At 44.1% G+C, this 16,314-nt stretch overlaps 1 pseudogene; it reads left to right on the plus strand.

Moving 5' to 3' along the window:
• The window catches only part of LOC130116880 (vacuole membrane protein 1-like), a 118,329-nt pseudogene that overhangs the window by 42,026 nt on the left and 59,989 nt on the right, over positions 1-16,314 (plus strand).

Consider the following 16,314-nt stretch of genomic DNA (forward strand, 5'->3'; position numbering starts at 1 on the left):
CGTATGTGCTACGTTTTGAACCATTGCAGTTGGCAATCTAGCTTTCACATCCTTCTGCGGAGTGAGTGACTCACACTTTTGTTCTGCTGTGGCACAGAGAGGAAACTCCTTTTGTGCCGTTACCACTCCCAAACACCACTTGTATAGAAACTAGACCCGACACACTCACCCACCTCACCAAAACTTCGGTCATTTCGGGCCTCTACCCTCCCGCCACTCACCCTGGCCTTTGTTTGCCGTGTGCAGGTAAACCAAGAATTACAACGTCAACACCCCCCACACACGTACACACACACACACACTACTCAGTGCTGGGCACTGAACGTGTGCGTGTGTCTTCTCGGTGTCTGTATTGACGGTCACATCGCCGTGGCTGGGGATCCCACTCATTTTGGAGGCCAGGCCTTTGGTTTCCGCAGGTCGCCACAGGAATGCCAGCAATGTTTTCTCCATTGTGGATCCCATCCGGCTGGAGCCTTCTGCGTCCGTCGGTGCATGGGAGAGTTTTATTGGCTCTTCATCTGCAGACTTCATCAGCGCTAGACTCGATCTCAAAGCAGGAATCCAAAGACAGTGGAATAGTTCATTTAATCACACACACACACACACACACACACACACACATACATTAGCCTTCACATGGCCCTATTTATGAGAGATCATGTATTCCAATTTATGAAGACTCATATTTCTTTTACTGTGTGTGTTTGTGTATTCAAGAATGTGTGTCCAGTTAATGATCATCTACTGTACTGCTGAAATGTGTGTCTGTCTCTGCATCCGTGTGCATGAGTGTGTGTGTATGTGTGTGAGAGAGAGAGTGAGATGTAATGAGACAGCGGTCTGACTGTTGAGGGCTTGGCTGCAGATGAATGTTGAGTCACCTGGACAACTTGAGAGGGTTTTGTGTAAAGTGAGAGAGGGAGTGACATAGCATTAGGTCTGTAAAAGGCAGAGAGAGGGAGGGAGGGAGGGGGAGGGAGACGGTAGTCGGTCACGCAAGGCTCTCTGTTGGCAGGCCATGTCTGTGTTTAGTAAACATACCTGAGTTAGAGTTGGAAGGCCTTAGTCAGTGCCTTTCTTTGCCACACACACAGACACGAGAGACTCTTAGATCAGACTGTGTTTGTGTGTGTGTGTGTGTGTGTGTGTGAGAGAGAGATTAATGTCTTTTTTTGTGGAGTTGGAGGATATGAGACTGGGGAGTGTAAAGTCATACTGGGTCAGACTGGGGAGTTTCTTGTCTTCTCTCTGGGTCACCCGAAGCTTTTACTCTTGCTCTCACGGGAAAACTGCTTCTTTTTTTGTTGTTTTTTTGCGACACCAGATATTGCCATTTTCTGTACGTTCAGAGGCCCTCTTTGTGTTCTAGCTATTTGTATTCTGGCTAATTGTGTCGTTGCTGAAAATGTCACAAACACACAAACATGTGCAACCTGAAGTTGTGTTGCGTTCTTAAAAATCCAGTCCAATGGTTTTAGTTCCCTCAGGAAAGGTTTGTTGTGTAATAGTAATGTGCAGAGTCATTTTTTCCATCTTCTGAAGTATCATGTGATTTGTTATAACTGTTTTAGCGCTCCCTCTCTGAACACGGACAATTCTCAAATGTTGAGTTCACGAGTCTTGTTATCAATAGCTAGCTAGCGTGCTAAGTTGCATGATGTTGCTAGGCGACTATTCAAAAACAGACCAACTGACAGAATGTTGATGACAATTCTTTCATTGTCCAATCAAATCAGAGTATTAGATGATGTCATTTATTACAGGAAGCAGGTTGGTTTTCTGAAATGGCTGAATTATGTAGAGAGCCAGGAGGGTATCTCAGAGGGCTTTAGTCATATTTTCACAACAACAGCGGTTCAAACATTTTGGGTAAAATTTGTATTAACAAACCATCTGCTAAAAAAATACATTGAGGTTGGAAACATGGTTTTCATTGGGCTGGATCTCCAGCCCGTTCGAATGGCTGCACTTGTCCTGGAGAAGTTACGGTTGTTTCCTGTTGCCTCACACACCGCTGTGCTGCCCTACCCTGTCCTGTTCTGCCCCATCCCTTGCACCGGAAATGGCGGCCACACCCGGGTTACCAGATCACTTTGGCTCTGGGATTGCATCATGCCAAACGGCCTCCGTAATTTCGAGCAACGGACTGTGCGTCACTGGGAGCACCCAGACCCACCCACACCTACACACAAGTGTAAACACAGAGTAAAGCAAATACTACACACACACACACACACACACACACACACACACACACACACACACACACACACACACATACACACACACACGCACACACACACAGGCCCTCTCTGTGGGCATGGGAGGAGAGACAGTGACTGTAGCATTGCTGACTGGTAGATTAATGCTCTCATCTATCTGCTCCTTGTATTTCAGGTCCACCTAGACCGTTTGTTGAACGTATAATCTGATGTGTGAGAAGTTGCCCAAAGTCAAACTCAAGGCCTTCTTCTTGGAGCCAAAATGAGTCACCGTTTGATTTTGAAATGCATGTCGCTTCCGTTTTTCTCTCAGGAAATCACTTTTTTGTAGCTGACGGCACAGAGCAGAAACAGTGGAGTCCCTGTAGGAATTGCTCTCTGTACGGTTATATCTGATGCCTGTTCGGTATCAGCCAAAACGCTTTTTGACAAACGACATCACTGCCTTAGGCCTTAACGGGAAATAATAAGATCGCTGTCATCATGTGTATTCGTTTAGGTAATTGCACGTGGAGTTGTCCTAACTGTAATGACACTGAAATTGAGTGAGCAGTGTGTGATATTGGTGATTTACTGGTCTAATATTCTCATCCGTATCTAAGACCGTTTACTCGTTGGCTCGTCTATCCTGTCGCCCTACTCACCTTTTGGATTAAACAGCTGCAGCTGCTCTCGTCTAATATCATATTGGATCAAGTCTCCGAGATGGGAGTCATCAACTCTTCCATACTTGTTGTTACTGCATGGCCCACGAGCGAGCTCATGGCTCGGTGATCAGAACCATTATGGACACTTGGTTAGAGTCATGCTGTTTGTGTGTGTGTGTGTGTGTGTGTGTGTGTGTGCGTGCGCAGTGTCCTTTTTTTTTTGTTGCCTCCACCACCTTTTATTTCTGTCTCTGATCTTTTTCCGCTTGGGAGCTTCCACTCCTTGTCCCTTGACACTGCATGTACCCCCCCCCCCCGTCTGTATAATATTAAATGGCTCGAGAGTCTAGTTTTACACTCCAACACCATCTTAGTTTATTTTTTATTTTTATTTTTTTTTTATTTGGACTGTACTGTTATCTCTTTCTTCTAAGGTTCTCAACTCAGATGGGCTTATTTTTGAATTTTGTGCATCAAGCAATGTGTGGCACACATCCACCCCCTAATGTCGACGAAATGTGAAATGTGCCGAGAAAAGCAAGACAAAAAGTCACGCTGCCCTGCAAAACGAGACAAGACCAGCTTATCAGGGCATTTCATCTTGTTTCAAGGCACAGACTTATTCCAAGATATTGCAAATAATTTTTCTCACCCCACTGACAGATGATGTTGATGGTTTCAAGGAATTGTAATTGTTGTGTGATTACGACGAAGAGCTGATTAGAATAAATTTTCACGAAACAGGAACAGCAGTCTTAAAACAGGAAACTAAATTTGAGATGTTTGTTGTTGTTTGTTTTTTTTAAAGCAAATGTCTTGGAACAAGTCCTGTTATAATGAAACAAGTACACTTTCTTGGAACAAGCAATAATACCCGTCAGTGGGGGTGGAATTTTATTAGCAATATCCTGAACCAAGCAAATGAGACTCTAAACAAGATAAACTACCTTGTCAAGCTTTTCTTATTTTGTAGTGAGGTGAAACAAGGTTGTTTGGGTAGCTATAACATAGCCTGAATTCAGGCCATCACTGTCATCTCTCTCTCTTTCTGTGATATAGCGATCTTCTTCTGACTCAGAATAACTTCTAATAGGTGTATTGACTTCCACATCTGCTCACCTTCCTCTCTTTTTTTTTCTTCATTGGTTTCTCTTCTCTAACTCTATCTGACTGTCCTTTATTTCCCCCCCCCACTCTAATCTTTCTCTTTCCATTTCTCAGGGACTACACATCGCATCAGTGACCCTGGCAGCCTAAAAAAGCAGCACGGTGGATTTCCCCGAGCCCCCGTACCCTGAGCAGATTGTTTGCCCCCCACAGGATGTGTTCGTGACGGGTGATGGGATGGAAAGCGGTGGCATGAAGACGGCAGAGTTGGATGAGGCAGTGGGAGGGGTCTCTCTGGATCATCATCTCCAAGGTCCGCCTGGAGGCTTGCATGTGAGTGAGTGGTGTCTACACGCCCGCCATACACAGCCTTTGGTAGTTACAGGGCAACTTGCACAGTCTGCACAGCTTTCTTTGGCTTTGTGAGCAATGTGCACAGTCTGTGTGGTCCCTGCACATGACCGTGTTTAAATAGTGTTGATTATACACAAGCATGGTATAGTATTAGTTTGCACATTTTTAGATGTGAAGTTTCTCATGAACCTAGCTTCTAACTCGCTCACAAACTCAGACCTTTAGTCTTGTGTGCAGCTTTACCATCTGTGTAGATCTGGGGGTGGAGGTCGGGGATGTGTGACCCCCTCCAAAAATGTGTATATTGTTTGTGAGTGAGTGCATCTAAAAATACATGCTGACGTTAGACATTGAAGATTTAGCTTTTTGGAATTATCATTATAATCCTCATTGCAGTGAAAAAGGGGAAACATTTTTTTATTTACCACCACTATTCTCTCTTAGTCTCCCCCTCGTATTCTATCACTTGGTATTGTCCATGTGGTTTCTTTCGAGGTAGGGTTTCATAGAAACACCCTCAACAGAGATTAAATTAAGATGTTCTTTATTGCCTTTAACCTGTTCAAACAAATCAATCTTTAAATAAAATTGTTTAAGTGTTTCTGATGTGTCAGCTTGCTTTTCTGGGTTGTCGGTTAGCTAAAAATATGATTCAGACAAACTAACCTTAGCTCAGTTGAACCACTGCAAAAATATCTATTTTACAATGTCAGTGTTAAGCATCCATTTAGGATGTAAATAATATGCAATGTTAGATTAGAAAATGTGCAGTCAATATTAGACCTACTTCCAATTACAAACATAACACAATGATCCTGTATCGTTCTGCTCACAACAAAGTCACACAACAGTTGTGCCTCACAACTATGACAGTGTCCTTGCGTTACATAATTCCTTTTTGATATTAATTCATAAAATGCATTATTATAGCAAATAGTGTCAAGCTAATACTCATTTATATTTTGTAAATTGCTCTTGTGGTGATATGGGACCAGAGGTCATAGTTAACCCTACCAGAGGTCATAGTTAACCCTACTACTACTAACCCATTTAGCCCTGCAGCGCCGGCTGTGGAGATGATTCACCTTCAGCTGCAGATTAGGTAGGTATCACAGTGTAGGTGTATTCATAGTGCTGAAAGCTTATTGTATGACTATTTGATTATTTCGGAAAACCCCAGCCCTTGGGCCTAAATTTCCCCTCCATACAGTTGTTGGTGGTTTCACACTTTGAACCAGCCTCATGGCTGCAGCCTGGAAGAGATATACACACTCACTCTTCCCTGCAGCTGCCGTGTAGCATCTAAACACTCAATATTCAAATGTTGTCCTATTTAAACCTGCAATAAAAACGATTTACTAGCAGTAATAGCGTTTCTCTTTTAATGTAGTATCAACGTTACGCTTTGAAATCGAAGAGTCTCAACAGCCATGTGCTTATGAACTCGGGGTCCACTTGGTTTTACTGAAGAGCGCTAACCACAGCAACTTTTTTTATAAACAAGCCATTTTTGGGGTGACAAAAATTGATGTTTTCACCTTATTGTTATAAATGCATGTACAAAATAACATGCAAAAATCCTCAATGTCAAAGTTTTTGTTGAAATCTTAGGCTATCGCTGGCTCGGACAAAGATTAGAGGCACCCGGTACGTACCTTGGTGTCTAGTTTCCCACAGACTGTGACTCACTGGTGGATCATGAATGAATTAGACGCGACTCAGAACTGACATGAAACCAGAGTTAAAATTAAATTGACAATGATGAGCAAGGCTGTCGCTTAAACAAAAAACCCCCAAAACTGTTAGATATTTGGAACAGAAGTATAGGTGACTTTGAATTCCTATTTGAATATGCGTGTCAAAAATGTTTCAGATCTGGAGGCTTAACATTGGCCTGTTTGGTGGCCAGTAATTAGATGTCTAGCATGTTTTGTTCTGTTTTATTTACAGTCCAGAAATCAGTGTTTCCAAATTTGCTGTTTTAATCTCTCTCTCTCTCTCTCTCTCTCTCTCTCTCTCTCTCTCTCTCTCTCTCTCTCTCTCTCTCTCTCTGTGGACAGTCAGGCTCGTCACTGTTCCTCCATTTTGCACATTGTACCATTATGTTTATAATTTTACGCCTGATTCCTGGTTTAATTGGATAATTTGGGTTTTTAATTCTTTCCGCACTTTCAGCACTTTCCTTCTTATTTATTATCTATCTTATTTATTTTTTGGATTTTTCCCCCTTTTTCTCCCCAGTTGTACCCGGCCAGTTGCCCCACTCTTCTGAGCTGTCCGATCGTTGCTCCACACCCCCCGCCCACACCCCCCTGCAGACTACCAGACTGCAGGGCTGCAGACTACCACATGCTTCCTCTGATACATGTGGAGTCACCAGCTGCTTCTTTTCGCCTGACAGTGAGGAGTTTCGCCAGGGGGATGTAGTGTGTGGGAGGATCACGCTATTCCCCCCAGTTCCCCCTCCCCACCCGAACATGCGCCCCGACCGCCCAGAGGAGGCGCTAGTGCAGCAACCAGGACACACACCCACATCCGGCTTCCCATCCCGCAGACACGGCCAATTGTGTCTGTAGGGACGCCCAACCGAGCCAGAGGTAACGCTGGGATTTGAACCGGCGAGCCCCATGTTGGTAGACAATGGAATATACCACCATGCTACCCGGACACCCCCTATTTATCTATCTTTCTATCTATCCATTTATTTATTCAAGATATTGTATTCCTCTATTCATTTTTGAACCGTGTTGGTATTTAAATTTGAATCCAGTTTTGATAATCTCATTGGAAATTACAGCCCAATGACAAATTCTTTCTCTCTTTCTCGCTCTCTCGCTCTCTGTCTCTCTGTTTCTCAGTCTCTCTCTCTGTCTCACACACAGACATACAAAAATACTCCACTAGTTATAACACCCTGATGTCAGTTTTTTGCAGCTTCCCTTTTAATTTCCTTCTTACTGTCAGTGTGTGGTGTTTCCTTGTCCTCCCCCCAATGTGTGAATGATACTTTGAAAAACAGACTGCTAAACTTAGAGAAAAGAGAACTCAGTCAGAGACACATGGTGTGTTCAAATCTCACTGCGACAGTTGGAAGCTTTGTTATCTGTTTCCCTGTTCTGCATGTACGTGGAAGGGTTTTGATGTGAGGGGGAAGTGCAGACTGCTAATTCTTCAACACCAAGGGCCTTTCAGGAACCGGCTTGGTTGGTCAACCATGTGGCCACTATCTGGCCACACAATCAGACAAGGTCACAGGCTTTTTGACTTCCATATAGTCTGTCAAAGTAGACACATAGACACATACACACCTACATGCGTGCATACATGCACACACACATAAACACAGTCTTACAAATATTCAACTCAATTCAATGTGTTGTCATTAAAAACAATGTGCAGGCACATGTTAAAAATGAAATGAGGGCTGCAGCTTCACCAAACAGTGCAAGACAGACAGACAAACACGGCAAACACAGTATAAGATATACACACATGAAGACCAAAAGCTAAAAATAAGTTAAAAAAAAAAAACATGAGTATAAACATATCTACAGACATTCAGTGGGTAGCCAGGTTCAGGTGGGCAACAGCTTGTGGAAAGAAGCTGTTTTTGAGCCTGGTAGTGCGGGCTCCGAGGCTCCTGTAGCGCCTCCCAGAGTGCAGGGGGGAGAACAGTCCATGGTTGGGGTGGGTGGGGTCTCTGCTGATGCTCAGACCCCTTCGAAGGCAGCAATTGTGATAAATCTCTTTTATGGCTGGGAGCTGGGTACCGGTGATACACTGGGCTGCCTTGACGACCCGCTGCAGAGCTTTCTGGTCTACTGAGGTGCAGTTGCCATACCACACTGAGATGCAGCTGGTCAGGATGCTCTCTATGCTGCAGTGCTGGAAGTTGGTGAGAATTTTGGGGGGTAGATGGGTGCTCCTCAGTCTCCTCAGGAAATGCAGGTGTTGTTGGGCCTTTTTACATTACATGCATTTATACATTAAATTAAATACATTCATACTCCATCTGACATACACAGACATGAAATCTGCATCTATATTTGGTGTGGTGAACAGTCGTGTCAGCTCACCTGCTCCGGTTTGAATGACTTTTTTTAGCGTGGGTCAGCCGTGTGGTGTCGACGTGTGGTCAAGGCAGAGCAGCTTGTGTGCTATCTGATCCCAACACAGATAAACACACACACACACACTCACACACACACTCTCACAAGTTGGCTTGGGCCCTGCTAGTGTGTGCAAGTACTACTGTTGGTAACACCTGTTGTGCCCACAACTTCAAAAGAGCCCATGCCCACAATCAGCACCCCTCCCTCCCCCAACCTTCTCCTCTGGCACTTGCATGCACATCCCCCTCAATATTCAGTAGTAGGTGGTGATGACCCCCCCCCCCCCATCTCCTTTTCCACCACACCACCCTTCTGTTCTCCTTTTCTGTCTTTTCAGGGCCACCCTGTGCGCTACAGCAGGCCCTTCAGTAGTCCTCTTCACACAACATCACAGTTGCAGGTGGACCAATTTCACTGCCCCCACCCCACACATACATAAACACGTGCTCACACGCACACAAACACACTTGAACACACTCAAACAGCGGCAGGGCTAGTGAATAGAGCAGCTGCCCGGGTGATTAAGGCACGTATGTCTCCATTATGTCACCCACCCCCAAAAAAAGCAGATTTCGTCAAAGACTGCAGTGTTTGTACGGGAGAAAGGTGTGCAGTTTAAGGATGGACTGGACTTTGGCAGGATTTTGAATACCTCCGCTGCTGTTAAACAAACAATTGTCTACCACGGCTGCTAACTTCCAGTTCATCATACTCACTAGTTGTTTGTCAATGTACAAGTTGTGTGACAGTGTTGAAAAAGTAGGGGGAACGATTCATTCTGCAGTTTATTTATCAGTCCATCATTTGGTCTATTCATAGGTCTCTCAGTCTATCCAGTTTATCGATGGGTGTATTTGTAAGTCCATCTGTAGCTCTTTCTGTCGTCTGTCTCTGTCTATCTGTAGGTCTATCTAGCTATCTATCTATCTGTCTGTCTGTCTGTCTGTCTGTAGATCTGTCTATCTATCTATCTATCTATCTATCTATCTATCTATCTATCTATCTATCTATCTATCTATCTATCTATCTATCTATCTATCTATCTATCTATCTATCTATCTATCTATCTATCTATCTATCTATCCATCCATTATCCAAATCACTTATCCTGCTCGCAGGGTGGTTGGGATGCTGGAGCCTATCCCAGATCTACTTATAGGTTTTTCTGTCTGTCTATCTGTCTGTCCAATTATCTGCATGTCTATAATTTCCCCCCCCTTTTTTTCTCCCAAATTGTGCCTGGCCCAATCACCCTTCTCTCTGAGCCATCCCAGTTGCTGCTCCACCCCCTCTGCCGATCCGGGGAGGGCTGCAGACTACCACACGTCTCCTCCGATACATGTGGCGTCACCAGCCACTTCTTTTCACCTGACAGTGAGGAGTTTCGCCAGGGGGACATAGCACGTGGGAGGATCATGCTATTCCCCCCAGATCCCCCACCCCGAACAGGCACCCCGACCAACCAGAGGAGGTGCTATTGCAATGACCAGGACACACACCCACATCCGGCTTCCCAACCGCAGACACGGACAACTGTGTCTGTAGGGATGCCTGACCAAGCCAACAGGTAACACGGGGATTTGAACTGGCGATCCCCGTGTTGGTAGGCAATGGAATAGACCGCTATGCTACCCCGATGTCCCTGTATGTCTATCGTTTTATAGGTCTTTCTATCGATCAGTTCTGTCTGTCAATCTATCTATGGGTCTATCCGTCGGTCTATTGTGTAGAACTATCTATTTATCTATCTACTCTATTCATCTGTCTGTAGGTCTTTTTATAGACCTGTCTGTCTGTCTGTATGTCTTTGGTAATTTTTCCGAGATGTGTCAGCTCTTTTAAATCCGACTGCATCTTTAAACACGCCCGTGTCTTTAAGAAACTGTATCTTTTCCAAACAGCCTCTCATCATCCTCCCTCAGCCTTCTCTCTGCCTGCAATCATTTATGTAATGAGCTGTGAGCTACTCATAAAAACACACGCACACACACATTTCTTGGCGGATATTTTCATTCTGTTAATTAAGTCTGTAGCCCTCACGCCCCCCCACCCCACCCCTTCACCACCCCGTCCCTGTGTTTCTGCACTATGAACTTGGTGAACTGGCTGAGAGCAAAGGATTTTATTCCCCTCAAATCACTTCCGTTTTCTTCCCGTTAAGCTCAACTAAAGCTCACCAGCTCTGAGCATGATAGCTACAAGCTTCTTTGGGAGTTTGTTATTGATATATGGGCTAGTATGAGTCCACCAGAGCTCATCTGTACATCGTAGACTGTCTACCAAGCGATAGTCACGAACACGTCAGATATGTTGGTGGCGTTTGATCATATGCTGTTCTATTGTATCGATATACATCTCCTTTTTTTTGTTGTACCCGTCCAACTACATCACTCATCCAAGCCGTCCCATTCGCTGCTCCACTCCCTCTGCTGATCCGGGGAAAGCTGCAGACTACCACATGTCTCCGATACATGTGGAGTCGTCAGCTGCTTCTTTTCACCCAACAGTGAGGAGTTTCACCAGGGGGACGTAGTGCGTCGGAGGATCACACTATTCCCCCCAGTCCCCCCCCCCGAACAGGCACCCCAGCCGACCAGAGGAGGCGCTAGTGCAGCGACCAGGACACATACCCACATCCAGCTTCCCACCCGCAGACACAGCCAACTGTGTCTGTAGGGACAAGCCGGAGGTAACACGGGGATTCGAACTGTGATCCCCATGTTGGTAGGCAACAGAATAGACCGCTACGCTACCAGGACGCCCTGATACAGATCATTTTATCAAGATTTTATACGTCCTTCTCCCTTTCATAATCTATGGGATTTTCTTTCTCTCACAGTCTTTCCATTTTATCCCCTATAAGCGCTCCTATCATTCAAACCCTAGACAACAAACTTTTGAAAACTTTTTGGATGGTGGATATTGATGTGGCCGCTCCTTTGGAACCCTCCACCCCCAGGGCCCATTGTAACTCTCTTTCCTTCTCTTTCTCTCTGTCTGTCTGTCTGTCTGTCTTTCTGTCTCTCTCTCTCTGTCTCTCTCTCTCTCTCTCTGTCTCTCTCTCTCTCTCTGTCTCTCTCGCTCTCTCTCTCTTTCTCTCTCTCTGCAAAGAAGGGAGCCGGCAGGAGAGCTGCCTCCCTACTTCATGGCACGGGCTGCCAGGCTTTCCACAGATGACGAGGACTACCAGAACTTTGAGATGCTGGAGCAGGCCCAGTCTGCACAGGTGACACACATTTTTCTCTGTCCCTTCCTTCATCTGTCCGACAACCCCGCTCCACTCCACCTCCCACCCCTCTTGCTGTACCTCACAACCTTCATCTTCATCATCAGTTGATTGCCCCTACTCTCACTGCTGAGATGCTGCCGTAACAATAGACCTCTATAGACTATCCAGATCCATTTATTTTCCACCTGCATAGGCTTTTTGGATCCTTTTTGGCAGTAGCTTTTAAAATATGTTGAGTTATATAAATTGGAGCTGGGCATTAATACAACATTATACAGTACTGTCTTTTAATGGGATTGTATCAGGATAATATTCGGATGTTGTTATACATCATGATACACAATTCTCTTTTTGGGAGTATTATTTGAAACTGTTTTTGGTTTGATATTATACTTAAAATTACCAAACAGTACACACACACACACACACACATATATATATATATATATATATATATATATATATATGCTGGGATAGGCTCCAGCATCCCCAGGACCCTGAGAAGTGGTTTGGATAATGGATGGATATATATATATATATATATATATATATATAACTTTGTTAAAAGAAACACTCAATGGTAGGGAAAGTGGTCAACAAATAAGGACTCACTGGATATATATATATATATATATATATATATAGCGCTTTTTTTTCCTTCCCGAAACCGTCAATGGTGTTATAAGTGCTCAACTAACGAGGAGCGGAATATGAACACGGATACAGGAAAAAAAGTTTAAATGCACTGCAATGCGTTAAAACTTTTTTCCTGTATCCCTGTTGATATATATACATATATATATGTATACATATATATATGTAGTATAAATTTGTTAAAAGAAACACTCAATGGTAAGGAAAGTGCTCAACAAATAAGGAGCCAAATAATCCAGTTATTCAAGTAAATTCTGTATGAGACAGTACAAGCCTGTTTTATGCCATAAGCATTTATCAGCTGTCAATAAAATTTCATTGATAATAATTAATAAAATTTATTAATTTTTTTTTGCTTATATCATGAAACAGACTTGTACTGTCTAATAAAGAATTTACTTGACTCACTGGATTATTTTGCTCCTTATGTGTTAAGCATTTTCTCTACCATTAAGTGTTTCTTTTAACGAAGTTATATATATATATGTGTGTGTGTGTGTGTGTATTATATATATCTATATCTATCTGACTATATATCTATAGATATAGATATTTCGCTTAAAAAATGAAATAAAATATGCGAAACGATGTACAATAGAAAAGATGGGGGCCGAGGGTTAGTGAGTATCAGGGCCACTATCCAGGATGAAACAAGGAACATCCACAAGTACATCAGAAAGAGGGCCCCCCAGGATGAACTTCTGTGTGAGTACCTTAGGCAGCAGAAGACAGAGAGTGCGGAGGAAGAAGAAGAAGAAGTATCATGGAAAATCAAGCCCCTCTATGGGATGTGTCATCGACAGATAGAAGACCTAGCTGATATCGACAGATCCTGCCAGTGGCTAGAAAAGGCTGGACTGAAGGACAGCACAGAGGCTCTGATCATAGCAGCACAAGAACAGGCACTCGGGACCAGATCGATTGAGGCAGGGGTCTACCACATCAGACAAGACCCAAGATGCAGGCTGAGATGCCGCTGAGACAGTCCAGCACTTAGTAACAGGGTGTAAAATGCCAACTGGGGAAGCGTACACTGAAAAGCATAACCAAGTGGCATGGATAGTGTACAGGAATATCTGTACTGAATACAGACTGGAAGTCCCCAAGTCCAAATGGGAGACACCGCCAAAGGTGGTTGAGAATGGCAGAGCTAGGATCCTGTGGGACTTCAAGTTCCAGACTGACAAGCAGGTGCTGGCTAACCAGCCCAACATTGTGATGGTCGACAAGGAACAGAAGACAGCAGTAGTGATTGATGTAGCAATCCCGAGCAACGGCAACATCAGGAAGAAAGAGCACGAGAAGCTAGAGAAAAGAGTGACGGAAGAGCCAGATGGGATGTGGAAGGTGAAATCCACAGTAGTCCCAGTGGTAATGGGAGCACTAGGGGCTGTGACCCCCAAACTGGAAGAGTGGCTCCAGCAGATTCCAGGAACAACATCTGAGGCCTCTGTCCAGAAGAGTGCAGTCCTAGGAACTGCTAAGCTACTGCATAGAACCCTCAAACTTTCAGTCCTCTGGTCGAGGACCCGAGATTGAGGAAGATACACACCACCCAAAAAAAGGGTGAGAAGTATATATATATATATAATGTTGATATTGTATAAAATTCCATATTATCATGATGATATATTCCAAATAAATATTAATAGTAGAAATATAAGTAGAAATGTTATATGACGGGGTTATTGCGGTAGTTTTTTCGGGGTTTTTTTTTGTATCTTATACCTTTATTGCGACAGTGGAGGCAGACAGGAAAAGGGGATAAACAGAGGGGTATGACTTGCAACAAAGGTCACTGGCTAGATTTGAACTAGCGACATTGCGACCATGTGGTATGTGCTGTAACCTTTGGGCTACTGAGCCACCCCAATTCCTATTTTAACACGTTAGTAAATTTTATAGAATTTTTTTTGTCATCACCTGTTGTGCGAATGTCTGCGGGCTACTAGATTGTAAATACAGGGTCAAATACAGCTTAACTAATTAACAATTGCTAACGATGTCTTAATGTAGCTTCAAAATTGATCAAAAACCACTGCAACTAACCTAGAAATACATAAGAGAGCAATCCTCAAAGAGTCAATATTAGCAATGGACATAGTTAAAGGCAATTATTTTACATGCATTTTATAGCAGACTGAAACAGGGTTGGATCTGGAATCCCTCATCTGTGCATGAATTTTATGTCACGTTTTAGAGGTCTATGCACTGCTCCTTGGCTTTCCGTTACATTTCTTCCTACTCATCTTTTTGTTGTTTTGTTTTATCATTCTATCTGCATCATTATCGCCATCCCTTTTGTTTTTCATCATGGTCAACACCAATCTTTCAACATCACCAGTCACATGCGTTTTTCTCCTTAAGCCATTGTGAAAACCTTTTCACATGAAATCTTATGTGGTGATGTGTGGGCAGAGAAACCTCTTCTCTCTTTCTGTGTGTGTGTGTGTGTGTGTGTGTGTGTGCGTGCGCACGTGCTTGCGTGTGTTGACTTACCAAGTCCCAACTCAACAGAATGGCGGGAATTAAGTACTTTCACAATGCTCTGACTAAGTGAGAAAGGATGCATTGAATTGAAAGGAAATGTTTTTTGTATTTCCACCCTGAGTTTCGTAATACTGTGGAAACTGCCGTCCCATGTGAGACATCCCAACTTAAATGTTGGGAAAATGCCCAACAGCTAGCTGTAAATATTTATTTTCCACCCACTTGGAAATATGAATGGAGGAATGAGAAAAATGTGAGTGGTTTTGTCCAGGCTTAATCTAACCCGCCTCTACTGACACAGTCCTCATCATAAGGAATGCTTTCCTCCTTCCCTCAGTGTAGGTCAACCACTTACAAACGACAAGAATCGTACAAAGGTCACATCCAAAAAAGTGGTGAAGCTTTGAGCATTAAATTTGGTGATAGACACACTGATTCCCATGTTTTCCATATTTTCTGCTCTCAGCACATGTACATAGTTTTGGACAATTCACAAATTGCCAAATACAAAATTACAAGTGATTAAATTATTTTATAGTTGTGTGGCTGTACACAAAACTGAAAACGAGTCAAACACGTTTTCGGTGGGTGTCGGACTCCACCAAGGTTGTCCCTTGTCTCCGATTCTGTTTGTGATATTCATGGACAGGATCTCAAGGCACAGCCAAGGTGAGGAGTGTGTCCGTTTTGGGAACCTCAGAATTGCATCTCTGTTCTTCGCAGATGATGTGGTTTTGTTGACTTCATCAGAACGTGACCTCCAGCCTGCACTGGTGCGGTTTGCAGCTGAGTGTGAAATGGCTGGGATGAGAGTCAGCACCTCCAAGTCAGAGGCCATGGTTCTCTACCGGAAAATGGTGGATCGCTCCCTCCGGGTTGGGGATGAGTTGTTGCCTCAAGTGAAGGAGTTCAAGTATCTTGGGGTCTTGTTCACGAGTGAGGGTAGGGTGGAGTGGGAGATGGACAGGCGGATTGGTGCATCATCAGCAGTAATGCAGACGTTATACCTGACCATTGTGGTGAAGAGGGAGCTGAGCCGGAAGGCAAAGCTCTCAATTTAGCTCTCAATTTACCAGTCATGAGCTTTGGGTAGTGACCGAAATGGTGAGATCGTAGATACAAATGGCTGAATTGGGTTTCCTCCATAGGGTGTCTGGGCTCAACCTTAGAGATAGGGTGAGGAGCTCGGACATCCGGAGGGAGCTCAGAGTAGAGCCGCTGCTCCTTTGCATCAAAAGGAGCGAGTTGAGGTGGTTCAGGCATCTGGTTAGAATACCTCCTGGGTGCCTTCCTTTGGAGGTTTACCTGGCACAGCCAACTGGGAGGAGACCTTGGGGTAGACCCAGAACTTGCTGGAGGGACTGTATGTCCAATCTGGCCTGGGAAAGCCTTGGGATCCCCAGGAGGAGTTGGAGGGCGTTGCTGGGGAGAGGGATGTCTGAAGTGTCCTACTTAGCTTGCTGCCACCACGATCCTACCCCAGAGAAGCGGGTGAA

Source organism: Lampris incognitus, chromosome 8 (assembly GCF_029633865.1).
Source record: "Lampris incognitus isolate fLamInc1 chromosome 8, fLamInc1.hap2, whole genome shotgun sequence".
Lineage (NCBI taxonomy): Eukaryota > Metazoa > Chordata > Actinopteri > Lampriformes > Lampridae > Lampris > Lampris incognitus.